Below are 15,520 nucleotides of genomic sequence, written 5' to 3' on the forward strand. Positions count from 1 at the left end.
GTGAATTGTTTGCGTACAGACGGATTTCAGATTGGTCTGAGTAAACAGAAAAGCCAGAGAGAGGCCCATTTAGCTACTGGCACTCCAGTTAATGCACACAGCATGGGTTATGTCATTTGGAACAACCTCCAAATGTCAAAACATGGTCTAAAACGTTGCACTCAGAACAGCTTGTGGAAGGGGCTCATCAGGCGTGCTCTTGGTCTTCATCCTGAGATGAGCAAAAAGGCAAGTTTCCATCCCATTTGCTAGGAAAGCAATTGAAAGCAATTTTCCAAAGGTCAGAAGATGGATCTCCTATGGCATGGAAATTCTTCCTGGCTAAAGCCCAAAGACAAAGAAATGAGAAAGGAGCTGTTTGAGGCATCTATTCTCAAGTTTCTGATGCCACTAGATGAGGTGTTTGTTCCCTTTGCTATATGGTACACACTTCATTGGAGGTCTACATACCCTGAAGGTACCAGATCCCATCTGATCTTGGAAGCTAAGAAGGGTCAGACCTGGTTTTCACCTGGAAGAGACACTGTCAGATAATACTAGGTGCTGTTTCAGGAGAAGGCAATCGCAAACCCCCTCTGAATATTTCTTGCCTAACCCTATAAAATTCATGGTGTCACCATAAATTGAAAGATGGCTTGAGGGCACATCTTAAAGACTGATGACACACACAGAACCTTGGGTTATTCTGCCGCTGCATCTTCACAACCCTTGTGTAGGTAGCATGGTACCAAAGGAGATATGCACCTATTTTGCTTTATTTCATTTTTTTAATCCCATTGTTTTCCCAATATGGCCCCTAAGGTAGCTGACAATATTAGTTAAAAGAAAATACAGTAAAAACAATGGAGAATTTTGTTGTTGTGTGCTTCTATGTCATTTTCAATTTATTGCAACCCTAAGTCAAGCCTATTATGGGTTCATTCCCTCCTCCTCCCCCTCCTTCTTCTTCTGGTAAGATTTGTTCAGCGGTGGTTTGCCTTGGCCTTCCTCTGAGGCTGAGAGTATGTGACTTACCCATGGTTATCCAGGGGGTTTCCATGGCTGGGCAGGGATTCAAAACCTGGTCTCCAGTCATAGTCCAATGCACACACCACTTCAAAAATTTAAAAAAGACAACTGGACGATCATACCAAAACATTAATTTAAAGGCCATTTAAATATTATAATGATGGTAAAAATATAATTTGACACAACATCACTAAAAGAGTCTGGATCACTTGTACACAAGTGTTGGTAGCCGGTCCTGATTTTGAAGCAGACCATTTTAAGTCCAGAGGGATGTGGAGACCACCTGTTAAAGCTGAAATCCAAAAATAAATCTCAGTTTAGAAATCTGACTTTGTGCCTTCTATGAAGTATCATTGGAACTCAACAAATCACTGGATTTGCTTTCTATTTGTTGAAATGATAATTGAAAGCAAACTGAATGTGGGAAATGAGTGTGTGCAAAACCAGATTGAATGTAAGGAGCATCATCTTCTGATAGAGAAAACTTTGCTATCCCCCTTGCCCTGAAAAAAAGATTGCATGCCCCCAACACTCAACCCAGGCATCTCTCTTGCACTGTGTGTATTTTATTTAGAAACTCAGATTTACAAAGCAAAATACTTTAATATTTCAATAATTTTATTATTTTTAATCTTTCAAACATTTTAATTCTGTCATTCCCCCCAGGTTTTGCTTTATTTTAATTAGAGCAAAGTTGTATGTGACTCCAAAGGACATTTTGAGGTTGGCAAGTGTGTCTACTGTCTGTTAGACAACAGCATGGGTTGTTCCATGAACCCAAGGAAAGCCTTCCTTTACTGTCACTGCCCCGACATAGAAAGGTTGGGTTGGGTTGGATTGAGTTCAAACTGCATTGTTACGGGATAGTAACAAGCATATTGAACAATATTCAATGTAGTGGCAGTTTTGAAGTCCAATTGTTAATTATGACAGTTCCCATAACCGTACCCACTACAAGGAGAGCACAAAAATGCAAACAGCCATTTTGATCCACATTAACTAGCCAGTTTTGGGATGGGCCTTTTGTAAAGCTAATGAGTCTTAACTGGGTATCCTTTTCGAAGGGGAAAGAAAAGCCAGAAAGTGGAGAGGTGGATAACACTGTGGTCCTTTCTAATAGCAATGCCTTCAGTGCTTTGACCCTGTGAGCCCTGGCATCACTGGAGCACTGAAAATAGCCTCAGGTTTTTCTTGTCCTTGAATTCTGAATGCCAAACTAGATGCTGCTAGAAAAGACAGAGGTTCTTGTTTTGGATTTCTTTTATAATTCTGAGCTTGGGGAAAAATTACTTTCATGAACCAAAAGTCCCAGCATCCTTTAGCAAGCCTGGCCATTTCCCCAAGCTCTGGCATTTTCCTGCAAATACTAGGGCAGAGGAGAGAGGTAATCCTTCTGGAGAGATTATACTTAACCCTCTACAGCTCTCTACAGCTATCCCATAGGTGATTTTTAATGTCATATCCCAAGCCCAGTGGTGAGTGTGGGGGGGGGGGAGCTAGCATGAGTTGCAGTCAGGCCTTTGGAGTACAGAACTGGCAGGTGGGAGTGCGTTAAGCCTTTGCCAAATTAACATCTCGTTTTCTGCCATACACAAAAGAACAAACAGAACAAATATGATTAATTTGCCCTGATCATTAGGAACACCTGCTACACCATTGTCGTCTGGAACCATATCTTGCTTCTGTTTGGTGACGGGCCTTAAGTTCTGCTGCATGTAAATAATAAACCATTTATTCTTCTCCTCCCAAACTACAGCACACAGTCTAGAGAATCCCTTTGTATGAAAGATATTGTTAGCTGTTTTTATGAAAAAATGCATTATCTGGTTCTACACACAATTGCTTGGGGGGAACGAGGTCAGCCTCCCATCACTACACCTGGCATACCCTTACTTTTCAGATATGACGTCTGCCTTGCCTGTGGAAGACCTACAGTCCTATGCTCATGTGCCTGAGAGTAAGCCCCACTGAGCCCTTGTGGACTGGGATGTGACACAGAAATACCATAAATAAATAAATGAATAAAGGACCTACATCCGAGTAGACATATTTAAGATCACACATTACCACAGGTGTGGGGGCACTCTTGTATCTCCAGATGTTTGGGACATCAACTCCCAGATAACCCAGCCAGCATGGCCAATAATAAGAGATTGTGGGAGTTGCAGTTCAAAACACCTGGAAGTCCAAGAGTTCCCCAGCCCTGCTCTACAAACTTTTGGAGGCATGCACATAGTGTAAGATTTGCTGGACTACAACTCCCAAGATTCCTAGCCATTACACATGTTAGCTGGGGTTGCTGGGAACTATAGGCAAGCAATATCTTGAGGGCTGCACTTTGCTTATGAATCTTCTGCATGCACATCCTGGGACTTAGAATTCAGGACTTATTCTGTGCAACAACTCCCCCCCACCACCAAAAAAATAAAACCCAGGATTTTCTGCACAGGGAATGATATTGCTACACATGTATTTCCCACAGTTCTGTCCTCCAGCTGCTCAGTGATGTCTTCCCAGAGCCCTCTGAGACAGCAGCTTCACAATCCCTAGTGAAAGAGACAACAACCCTAGTGCAGCCTTGCATGACCGAACAAAATGGGGAAGTTGCATGGACTGGAAACAAACTAGATTGATCCATCCCTGGTACTTAGAAAAATGAGTGTGAAGCCCAAAAGTTTCTCATGATCAACAACATCCCTTGTAGGAGCCAGAAGTGCCCACCTAGCAGCTAGTCCCTCATAAATCACTTCACATAAGTCAGGCCACATGGCACCAGATACTGAAAAACAAGCACAGTGCCTAATGGACCTTGTAGAGAAGCAGCTGGTAACAGATAAACCAGTGAACTGAACTAGATTCTCCACAGGAAAAGCAGGGAGGTCCAAAGATTAGCAGTCTGCTTAAACTTCAGGAAAACCCTGATATTTACAATGATAAGTCTGAGTATGAGATAAGTCAGCTCCATTGCATCACACAAACTGAGAAATTTTGTTACGTTGCACATTCATCCTGCTCAGGGGTGTATTCAAGCTACCACAATTATATTGCTTTGCTACCTCTTTAACAGTTATAGGACTTGGACCAGATCAGCTGTGGAACCCACTCAGTGACCTTGGGCAAGAAACACACATTCAGCCCCAACACCAACCCCATGATAAGTTCACCTTAGGTTCATCATAAGTTGGAAGGAACTTGAAGGCAAACAACAACAACAAAAACACTTAGGTTTCTCTGCCAAAAAGTTCTAATGCTGTAGTTCAAGGGAATGTATAACTAAAGCAGTAGCTCTCAAACTCTGATCTTCCAGAAATTTAGGGCTTCAACTCCCAGGATTTCTGTCTTTTGAACTTCTGGGAACTGGTCCAAAACATCTAGAGGTATAAAGTGAGAAGAATATCTGACTAGATGAAGACAATCCAGACCTACAGCATCCCTGATAGAGGGCTATTCAATCACTATTCAGCCACTGCTTGAAGACCTCAAGCAAAGTGGTTCATCACTGTAGCATCAGAGCCACCAACTGCCACTGCCATTAGTCTTGCCCTCCAGGGCACTGGAGGTTATCTTGCCTTCTTCAGTATCAAATTGCCCACCCATCATGACAACCATTCTGTATTTGAAGGGTAATATTACCATATCACTTCTTTTTCTTAGCTGATCCTTTTGTCACAGTACTTGGGAGATTACTACATGTGGCTTTTCAACTGTGATTAGATCCAGAAAAAAGCAGCTTTGGTGATACTTATTGCAATACGATTCCTCCAATCTATAGCTGCTGTATCCTCAAAGCATAGTTAGAAAATCCCTTTTCATTGGCAGGGGAAACCTGTCAATGAACTCCCAATTGTACTAGTCCTCAGGTGTGAAAAATTGCTGCTGGGGCAGTTGCAAGATTGGCAATCATGTGGGGTAAATGTATCCTCTTCTCCCTCTATTTCCCCTCCTCCTCACTATTCCCAAAAAAGCTTGATTCCCTTTATTATTATTATTTCTATTTCTTTTCTTCCTCTTTTTCTTCTTTTTAAAATTCAGTTGCAGTATCAGAGCTCAGGAATTGTGTCAAAAAGGTTTAAATAAATAAAAATTAAAATCAAATTTTAAACCCGCCAAAAGACATGCTGGATAAGGCATAGGGCAGGGTGATGTGGATAAGGGGGAATCAGAAAGAGTGCAATGTCAGTCGGTCGTATGATTATGAAGACATGCAAACTGATATAATTCCATTTTTATTTATTTTCTTTAGGGACTCTCAGAAATTTCTGGAGTTGCAGTCTACACTCCCTAGCAAAATGGACCTTCTAAGTATTAGAAGTATTAGTCACTTTGCTAGAGAGTGCAGACTGCAACTCTGGAAATTTTGAATTATCACCAATTAGCCCCTGAAGAAGGCTAATTGGTGATAAGACCAAAATGCATTGGTCTTCGTAAGAAAAAGGTTTTTTCAACTATCACACAGCATATGGGACTTTGTCTTCTTTCATTCTTCTACTGAGATATCCACATCACCATACCCTGCAGCTGTGACAATATGGCAGGGACCATCCCAATTAATCCTCTGTCATCCCACTTTTCCAGCCATTTTTAAAGTGTCTCAGTTCCTTTCTTCTTGTTCCACTTTGCTCTTTACTCAGCTTCAACTGCTACCATTAAGATTAAAGTACAAAAATACTTTGTGTTCAGTTAATTCAGAAAAGGGAGAAAATAAGAGAAGAGGAAGGAGAACCTTGCTTTTCTTTTTTGCTTTTTTTAAATAGATTTTATTAATTGTTATAAAAATAAAAATAAGAACCTTGCTTTTCTCAGTAGGCTCAGGCAAACAGCTAAAGCCTTTCCTAGTTTGTGTGTTCTTCCTCATCAACACCTTCTGCCATCTTAACCATGCTCTGATGTTGTTTAGCCCCATGTGTCCCTGTTTTCATCTGTGAGATTTTGGAGGGTTGCATCCCTACACCCAGTGCGCACATGTACCAACCTGATTGTAGAAACCGTGGAATAAAATGGAGCTGGCTCCTGCAGACAGCCAAAATAAAAATCTGATTTCCTGATTAATTATGACCAGTGATGTCTCAAACTTACAGCTGCTGGGGGGGATCCATTTCCCTTCATCCAATGTGTGGTCTGGATCTTTTTCAGCCTTCCAGGCATCTACATTACAAAGGCACACCTGCAGGTATCATAATGGAGAGCTGATGCAACCCTAAACAAATATGTATTAGTGTTAATGGATCTTTGGTAATGGTGTGACAGGTGGTGTTATACAGAAGAGTGAAGGTGAGAACCTCCAGAGAACATAGACGCCATCCAGACTGTTCCAGGTGGCTGGGCCAACAATGACTAGCGCCCAAATGCTGCAGAGAGAGCTTGAGTTTCCTTCCATGTCCAAGAACCAGATGCTAGGGGAAGAACCTGGCATCATCATATTCTAGTGTTCATTGCTCTTTGCTTGAACTGATTGCTTAACAACCATCCTCTGCCAGTAGTTGAGAACAAATTACTAAGCCACTAAATAGCAATGAGGACACCTCATAGGGGAACAACTGAAACACAAGCTTCCTCTTACCATCAACAATGGCAGCTGTTAGTTTCTGTGCCAGTGGGATGATGAATCCACTTGTAGCCTTACCTACAGAGGAGCTCCCCAAGATGCTAAATCCTATCCCAAAAATAAGTTCAGCACTTGAGATAGTGCTGTCAAAATTCAGGCTAATGGTTTTTATCCCACCACCTCCATATTCATCATGACTGGGTAATAACACCCAGTGTGCCTTTTGCATGTGTGTGTTTAATGCAATTCTGGAGTTATGCTAACTCCATGGTTTTGAACCCCGCGGTTCCAGAACAAAAAACTTGAAAGCACATATTCACAGTGGATGAATTGCTTACAGAAGAAAAAAAAAGTAGAATGGATTTTGAAACTTAAAACTTTAACACCGGGGGGTTTAAATGAAGATTTGCAGATATCATGTATAAGATATCCTTCAGCCTGTGAGGGAGTGAACAGGCAGGCCCAGCTCCACCAGGGCTAGCCTGAAGAAAGAGAGCCCTCCCTCCATGATAACTGTCATCCTTCGGTCCTTTCATTCTTCCCCTTTGAAAAAATAAAGGCCAGCTGTTTTGGAATAGCGAAGGGAAGGGGGGAACAGAGGAGAGGAAGAGCTATTGACATCATTTGACTACACAATCCTGAAACTGCAATAAGATAATTTATTGCACATGATAACTAGCACAATTGGGAGTTTATTGATGGGTGTTCCCCATCAATGGCAAGGTGTGGGCTAACAACAAATGGAAGACAAGGCAGCAATGAAAGGGAGATAGCATCATGTGATAGGTATCACCAAAGGCACTATTATTCAACTTTTATGGTGGTTTAAAAGCCACATGTGATAAAGTCCTAAAATCCAGTATTGATTCCTTGTCCCACTGGGGTGGGACTTGAGCCATCATCCCCCATGGATTCTGTAAACAACTCACAAGTAAGATGGCCATTAACACCTCCTAAGGAAGAACAAACAACACATAGCTGCATATAAAGCTCACTCATACTATTTTATATTCATACAAGGCTAGCTTTAATTCAAGGCAAAATGAGCAATTGGCTTAGGTGCTGGAGAGGCAACATTGACCTGTTGGTCCTCTTGAGCTCACTGGCCTTTCCTCTCTTTTGGAGGGAAGAGCTGTCCATGGAACATGTTTCTACACTAGTGGCTTAATCCAGGGTCAGTCTGGAGCATTATGCCTTGGAATGGACCTAGACTGACCACAACTGTGAGCAGACATACTAGGTTGGATCTGGAGTGGTGCCACATTGTTGTGCACATGGGACAGCCAGACTAACACCACATCAGCCCTGCTGGCCTGTTTCCCTTGATGCCGCTAATGCTTCCTCACAGGCAAGAGCTCCCTGTGAGAGTCTGCCCTATGCACTGGTGCTTCTGCTGAAATCAGAACGGGGCACCTCACCATGTGACCAACAAAAGGAGGTTGCTCTGCCCCCTCCTTGTTGTTCACTGGGGTGCCCCGTTCTGACCTCAGCAGAAGCAGTAGTGTGCCAGGCAGGCATTTACAGGGAGCTGTGTGGCTGGCAAGGAAGCGTCAGCAGTAGCTCTACAAGGGATCTCTGTACTGTACCCTCTCTGCACTGCTCAACACACAGTAAAATCAATGGTTTGGTTCCTGGCACGTGGACAACTGGATTGGCTGAACTGGACCTGATCTAGCAATCCACATGACCAAATGAACCAGAGGCACTCTAGGGAATCCCAGGGTTTTCCTTGATTTTGCTTACTTTGGAGCAAAGTCAGGTTAAGGGATGAAAACCGCGGATCCTTCCCAGAAGTAGCGTAACATCATGAAGACTGCCATGCAATGGTCTTGAATGTTTCTCCACAAGGTAAGCCAATACCAGACAATGGTCGCTCATAGAGTGATTATCCCTAAAGGCTGCTTGAGCATTGGAAATAATGTTATTTTGATTTAAGAAAGGGGTTAATCTGGCGGAAAGGTATCTGGCATACAGTTTTCCTATTATGTGTGAGTGCAGCATTTTTCACCAGTGTGGACAAAGCCCTTGGACAGTACAGCTCTTCAAATAGAGGTGCGTCTTCTGTATAATATGGCACACTGTATTTCACACAATCCCCAGTTGCATGTGCATACCTTCCAAGAGCAGTACAACCTCCTCAGACATGATTAGCAGCAAAAGAGTTTGTTTCTTCCATCCTAGCAACTCCCTATTTCACAAATGTCTACACGTACACCACCTAGGTTCCTTGCAGACTAAACACTCCAGATCAATTCAGTACTGAAGTACATGCTTATTTCATCAAAAAAGCCAACTGCAATTCTCCTCCTGATTCTTCTCAGCTAATCAAATGTATTTTAAATAAATAAATAATAATAATAAAATTTTTATTTATATGCCGCCCTTCCTCCGATCAGGGCGGCTCACAACATAATTAAAATACAAACAATTCCAATAAAAACATATTTAAAACAACCCAACAGTAAAGCCCCAAAGCCCAACCTCTTGGCCACGAAAGAGAGGAGGGAGGCCCACAGGATATTTACTCGGGGAATGCCTGTTGGAATAGGAAGGTTTTGAGGTCCTTCCTAAATTGGGCCAGGGTGGTGGACGAGCGGAGCTCTGTGGGCAGCGCATTCCAAAGGGCTGGGGCAGCTATGGAGAACGACCTCCGAGTAGTGGAGGCCAACCTAGCCCTAGGCACCTTCAGTAGCTGCTGCCCAGACGTTCTGAGAGTGCGAGGCGGAATGTATGGGGAGAGGCGGTCCTTCAGGTATCCTGGGCCCAAGCCATTTAGGGCTTTATAGGTAATTACCAACACCTTATATTGAGCTCGGAAGCGAATGGGCAGCCAATGAAGATCTTTTAAAACTGGTGTTATATGGCTGGTCCTGGACGCACCAGTGACCAGCCGGGCTGCCATATTTTGCACTATTTGCAGCTTCCGAGTTTGGTATAAGGGTTGCCCCATGCAGAAATCCAGTCTCGAAGTTACCAGAGCATGTACAACAGTTTCTAGGTCCCTCTGGGCCAGGTATGGGCGCAGCTGGCGAATCAGCCGAAGCTGATAACAGGTGCTCTTCAGGATGCAGTGGGTGACACGAATATGGTATCACACTCTGCTGCAGAAGTGAAATGTAACTAGAGCCCACCCATCCCCTCAATTCTAGGGCTGGGGAATCTCAGGTCCTGAATATGGATTTTTGACTTTTGGGATTTTCCAAGAGGCAGTATCCTCTTTTCTATGATGCCCTTGTTTTATGATTTCCCAACTTTTGTAGTAATTTTCGTCTATTCTAAAAAAACTGAAATGCCTTCCCTTAGGTCAAAATACAGGCAGTTCCTGGACAGCTTTTCCTTGCCTTTGGTCCCAGTCATTGGTAGAATTTAGCCCCAATAATTTCTCTGAAGCTGAATTTGGTCTGGATGCTGAAATTTTTGCCCAGGGTCAAAATAATTATAAATATATAACTATATTAAAATAGAGTTTTAATCCATCTCTGTTCCCCTCTCCCTGGTCCAAAAGAAACTGTATCAAAAAGGGATGTAATGAAGACTCACAAATTTTCTTGTCCTCAACACATCAAGATACACCATTGACTAAAGAAAAATTCTTCTCAATTTGGGGTCCCCCGCCCCCATTATTCCCTACCAATTTATTTGAGCAAGAAACAATGTGTTTGCACAAAATATACTGTTTGCACAAAAGTCTCAGATGTCAGGAAAATGGTGAAAAACTCTCCAAATCTCATGGTGAATTTGAAATTATTAGTTCTTGTTTGCAAAAGATGAAAGAAGCACAAAAGTACCTTGCTGGTACTGGGGACAGGAACAAGTTAAAGTACTATACATTTACTGGGAGCTGGGAGATGGAAAGAGGAATGAATGTCATTTTTGTAGGTCCAAAACACTGTCAGGGGAGCTGTTCAATAGGAGACCTAATCTGAATTAATGATGCATAGATTTCACCTGCATGTGTAGTTAAGTTTAAAAGAGGTGGGGGGGAACCCACAAAGAGCATCCGGTAGATAGCAAAGTCACCTTCCATTTCCAGAGGAGCAGGAGGAAGCTGCCACCGCTTCAGAGAACTTACAAATAAAATTACAGCCCTTGAAAGATTGATTAGCAGAATCCCAGCTGTCCCATTTTCACTAACGTTGGGATTGATGATGTTCGTAAAAGCGAGACAAGTAGAATAATAATGCTATACAGTGGGCCTTTGGTATCCGCTGGAATTTGGTCCCAGGATCCCAGTGGGCTCCAAAATCCATGGATACTCAAGTCCTATTAAATGCAATGGTGTAGCAAAGTGGTGTCCCTTAAATAAAATGGCAAATTCATGATTTGCTTTTTAGAATTGGGGGGGGGGGGGGTACTTTTGAGCCATGTATGGTTGAATCTGTGGAGATGGAGAGCTGTTGGTTATCACCTTTAAAGCCCCACATGGCTTGGGCCTCAGTTACTTGAGGGAACGCCTCTCCCTACACAATCCTCCCCGCACTCTCAGAACATCAGGGAAGAATTTACTTGACTATCCAAAAGGAAGACTAACAACAATTTCCCACAAGGCATTTATGGTCGTGGCCCCCAACTGGAAGAGATCCGTCTTATTACCACCTTGGAAGCTTTCAAGAGAGCACTTAAGACAGATCTCTTCTAGCGGGCCTACCCACCTGACCTATTATGACAACCCTGAAAGACTATAATAAGACGGAAAATAAATGACAAGCTAGTTTTTAGTAAGTGTAGGAATATTGTGATATTGTAATTTTATTTAATATGTTGTAACATGTGTGTTTTTTTTATGCTGTGATCCTGCCTCGATCTGCAGGGAGAGGTGGGAAAATTTAAAAAAAATTATTATTATTATTATTAATTATTATTATTATTATTATTAATTGTGTAGTGCCTATGGCAGGACTAAAATTTATTTCTTCCCTCTCAGCATACAGACAGCCATAGAAAACCTCTTCCTTCCAAGCCAAAATAGCATCTCGTCTCCCTCTCTGCCTCACTTCAAGGAGCATAGTGTCCAAGTTATTTGGTACTCAAGACAGTAAAATCTGCAGAAGGAACTGGATGATAAACGCACACATACACAAACTGTCACACAAAAACAGTGAAAGGGGCTTGTCAGAAATGAAAGATGGCACAAGGTCAGGCTAGCCAGAATACAGCAGGAGCCATTGTCTATTGCTTACCTCAACAGCCATTTTAAAAAAGGACCGCTTTGTTCTGGACACAGAGGACATGCTGCCTTGGGTTTTGTCCTGGATTACTCATTGTTTCCACACTAGTAACACCATCAATTTGTTCTGTGGCAGTAACAGAAATAAAAGAAGAAAAAGAAGCTTCTCCCATTTTCACTCCCTCCACCCAACTCACATCAACCACCAAAGTTACTGCACCTTTTGAAAGCTTTGGACATTTACCAGGAGAGCAATTTCATTTAGAGCAATACAAAATGCAAGATACCATGAAAACCTACACCATAATGAATGCTAGACCTGGAAGCAGTAAGACAATATTATTCCTTAAGGCTGGTTTGATTCCTAAGAGGAGATAGCTGAATTTCACAACATTCAGACAGTTTTATGAAGAGAATTCAATCGATGAAATTTTACCTAAGTCAGAGAAATGTGAGTATATTCTGAAATCACACCTGGAGATGATAGATAGATAGATAGATAGATAGATAGATAGATAGATAGATAGATAGATAGATAGATAGATAGATAGATAATCTTACAGAGGCCCAAGACATACAGAACATCTGGTAAAAAGGAAGGGAGTGATCTGTTACTTGGTAGAAATCATTTTTTTAACTAGCCCAAAACATTAATTAGTAGCCAATGTGTCCTTGCTGAGAGAGTCAGTGTGGTGTAGTGATTTGAATGTTGGATAAGGGCACTGGGAGACTAGGGTTCGAATCCCTGCTCGGCCATGGGTGACTTTGAGTGAGTCACATGCTCTCAGCCTTGAGGAAGACAAAGGTAAATCCCCTCTGATTAAATCTTGCCAAGAAAACCCTGTGAAACGATACCTTAAAGTCACCATGAGCCAGAAATGACTTCAAGGCACAGAGCAAGCAGGTTTCCTTCCTAGCTATGGCAGGGGCATTGGAGAACCTTACCTCCTGTCAAGTCAACATGGAAATGCTGGCCACAGCACTTGGAGAAGTTGTTTTTGGATTACAGCTCCCAGAAACCCAAGGCAGCAGGGCCGCTCACTTTGCCAGCTAAGGAATTCTGAGACGTGTAGTTCAAAAAGGAGTTTTCCCTAAGTTGTATGCTTCCTCCTTTAGCAGGCAAATACATAACTGTTACAAGGAAGCAGCCCTTTTCCTCTGGATCTTCAAAAGTGGCTTTGCAGGTTTTCAGTGAATGCTAGGGGTATCCCTCCTTGTCACACATCAGTCATAGAAGCATAGTGGTGGAGTGGTCCTCATTGGCAATTTCATCTAACCCATCAGATGCAGAAAATCTAGAACTGGTGCCTGTTCAGCTTCTGTCCCCTACGTCTCCAGCCTCTGCTTCAAGACCAATGCATGAAGTTATAATTCAAGTTCTAGTTATGACAACCACCTTCTTCTTTATAGACTCATTGGTTTTTGAGAAAGTCTGAAGAGATCCACCTAGTGGTGCCACACTTACCTGAAGTCTGTTCCACATTGGTTTGAAGCAAGACATTTGATGTGGCACCAGCACCAACTATCTGGAATATGATTCTCTCTTAGGCATGCTCTGATAATGCTTAATATTTTGGAGCATGTTAAAGACAAACACGTATTTGCACTTATACAAAATAAGGACCGTCCCCTTACACAGCACTTAAGTAGAATTTGGATTCTACTCTTCTCTGGCACCACATCTCAAATGAGTTTATTTTCTTTGTGTCTGCTTCCTTCACTGTCCAGCTCTCACATCCATACATTGCAATTGGGAATACAATGACCTGAATAATCCTGACTTTTGTGCTCATTTGTATGTATTTGCTCTTCCATATTTTTTCAAGTTCTTTCATAGCTGTCCTTCCCATTCCTAGTCTTCTTCTTATTTCTTAATTGCAGTCTGCATTCTGGTCAATGTTTGATCCTAGATATGGGAATTCTTTAACTATTTCAATTTTCTCATTATCTAGACATAAATTGAGTTTGAAAAACAGCTAAAGATGAGAGGAGGGAGCCACCTGGTGTCAATTCTCGGCCACCGCATTGCACTCCAAGGGCCATGCTTAGCAGCATAAAGCAGACAGGAATGCATTGCTGGCTTTAGATGGCACATCTGAAGTGATGCCACTGGGCCGTTCTTCTATGAATGCGTTAAGCCATGGTGAAAAAGAAAAGCCAGTAACAACACATTAACGTATTTTTCCCCAAATGAAAAATACAGAAGGCAGCAGATTGCTGCAAAACAGGTCCCTGTGTCAACCCATTCAGAGCATCATCAACTACATAGTTGGTGGTTTTTTTTTGGGGGGGGGGGGTTTCAGGCTATGTGGCCATGTTCTAGCAGAATTTCTTCCTGACCTTTCACCAGCATCTGTGGCTGGCATCTTCAGAGAATGTCTGCCTGGAAAGGACTCGGCTATATATATTGTGTGACCTAGAAAGGCAAGAGTGATTTGCATGTATGCTGTTTGTTGCTAATGAGTCCTTAGGGTGTGAGGGTCTGCACAAGAGGATTAATGTCTGCTTGATTAGTGCTCACTGTCTGCTGGGAAACCTCTGACCCAAGATTTGCTTTTTGAATTTTATTTTCAAGCCATGGGTGGTTGAATCCATGGATGCAGAATCTGTGGATATGGAGGGATGACTGAAATTTGAGCTAAGAAATAATAATGCACCAAGAATTATTTTACCAACATGAAAGGAAATGGTTTTGCAGAAAAACAAATTGGAAATATGAGTTCTCTGCCTGACAGAGTCCATGAATGGGCTGTAGATGGAAAAATGCCTTGAAGGCTATTTCTCTGTTGTTATCTCAAGCATCTCTAGCTGTAAAGCCCCATCACAAGGACAAATTATTTGCCATATACAGTGGGCTCTTGGAATGTGCTGGGATTTGGTTCCAGGACACTAGATACCCAAATCAGTGGATGCTCAAGCCTTATTGTATGCAGTAGGGTAGTAAAATTGTGTCCCTGATATAAAATGGCAAAATCAAGATTTGCTTCTTGAATTTGGTAGAGGGAAATATTTTCAAGCTGTGGATGGTTGAATCTGTGGATACAAAGATCTTGGTCCTTCACATATAAAGTATGCAAAGGGATCTTATAGCACCTTTGAGTTTAACTGAAAGAAAAAAGCTGGTAGCAAGAGCTTTCATACACTTGAGTCTACTTCCTCAGATGCATGGAGTGGAAGGTCCAGGAACAGATCTATATTAGCAGGCTGTGTGTGAAAACAGCAACAGAACTGCAAAACTTGTGGCTATGGAGATGAGTGTAATATGCTGCTGGCTGGGAACCAGAAAAGATATGTGATAAACTGGCCAAAAGAGCCCTCATGAGGCTGGGGGTTAACTAATGTGTGTAATGTGCCCGGAAACCATTTTCTCTGCTCACACTCTGTTGATGGAGCTTGTTGTTATACAGTATTCCAATTCTGCTATTTCTCTTTCCAATCTTCCTTTGTAGTTTTTGTTCAAGGATACTGTTCTGAGGTCTGAGATGGAATGCCCAAGAAGATTGTAAAAAAATTCAATACTTCTTTCAGAGTAATAAATAAAATGGTTAAGACAAACTGTTCCCAAAATCATTTCTAAAAACCACTTGGGAAGAAGACTTTTATGTAAGACTATGTACAATAGTATTACAATTCCTGGTTTCTTTTTCTCTCTATCTTTTTTATGGAAATAGTGCATTATGTCTGTTTGATACTATCATAAACTAGTGGAAACAAAGTAATTTTCTCTATTTTATCAATGTTGATGCTTTTTTCTGATTTGTTTGGGGTTTGGGTGGGCACTGAATTTTTGGGGGGAGGAA

Source organism: Sceloporus undulatus, chromosome 6 (genome assembly GCF_019175285.1).
Source record: "Sceloporus undulatus isolate JIND9_A2432 ecotype Alabama chromosome 6, SceUnd_v1.1, whole genome shotgun sequence".
In the NCBI taxonomy this organism is placed as follows: Eukaryota; Metazoa; Chordata; class Lepidosauria; order Squamata; family Phrynosomatidae; genus Sceloporus; species Sceloporus undulatus.